We start from the raw sequence: 760 nt of genomic DNA on the forward strand, positions 1-760 counted from the left end.
CTTGGAGCAATTTGTACCTAGGACCGCAGTGCTGCAGAGCCCTGGGAGTGTCCATGTGCTGACCACTGAGCCGCCATGTGCTAACCACCGAGCCGCTAATAGCTTGTCCTGTATAATATATCTATCTGAGCTGGTAGAGATTTACCAGTTTGGAGTTAAAAGGTAAAAATTTTCTACAGCTGAAGGGCTAAGGGTTAATTTTAGACTAAATCCAAGCTGGTAAATCTACCAGCTCAGATAGATCTATTATACAGGACAAGCTATTGGGGGGCACAGTATAAATGGTCAATCAGTATGTCTCTAAGGTGTGGGGGGAAGGGGGGACCCCAATCACAGGGAACATACAGTAGTTTACATGCAGATGGTGTCCATGGTGGGATTGAACCCAGGACCCAGCGCTGCAGAGCATCCACTGCGCGGCCTCCTGACCGTCTCTTATATCTCGCCCATCACTGATAATGAAACGTCTAATATCCAGCACAGCGATAACAGATCTGTCGGCAGCACGGTGGATGCTCCGATGCTCTGCAGCGCTGGGGTGCGGGGTTCACACCCCACATCTGTAGTTTGTTGCTGCCTTTGTGTTTCCCTTTTCCTCCAAAGAAATACACATAGAAAATGTAGATTCTGAGCTAATAAATAAACACCAACCACAGGGAACATCCAGACTCCGTAAAGATGGTAGGAATTGAACCCTGGACCTCAGAGCACTGGACCATCCGCCGAGCTTTAATAAAGATCAGCGGTGACGTCACTGAGA

Source organism: Ranitomeya variabilis, chromosome 1, assembly GCF_051348905.1.
Source record: "Ranitomeya variabilis isolate aRanVar5 chromosome 1, aRanVar5.hap1, whole genome shotgun sequence".
NCBI classification, from domain to species: domain Eukaryota; kingdom Metazoa; phylum Chordata; class Amphibia; order Anura; family Dendrobatidae; genus Ranitomeya; species Ranitomeya variabilis.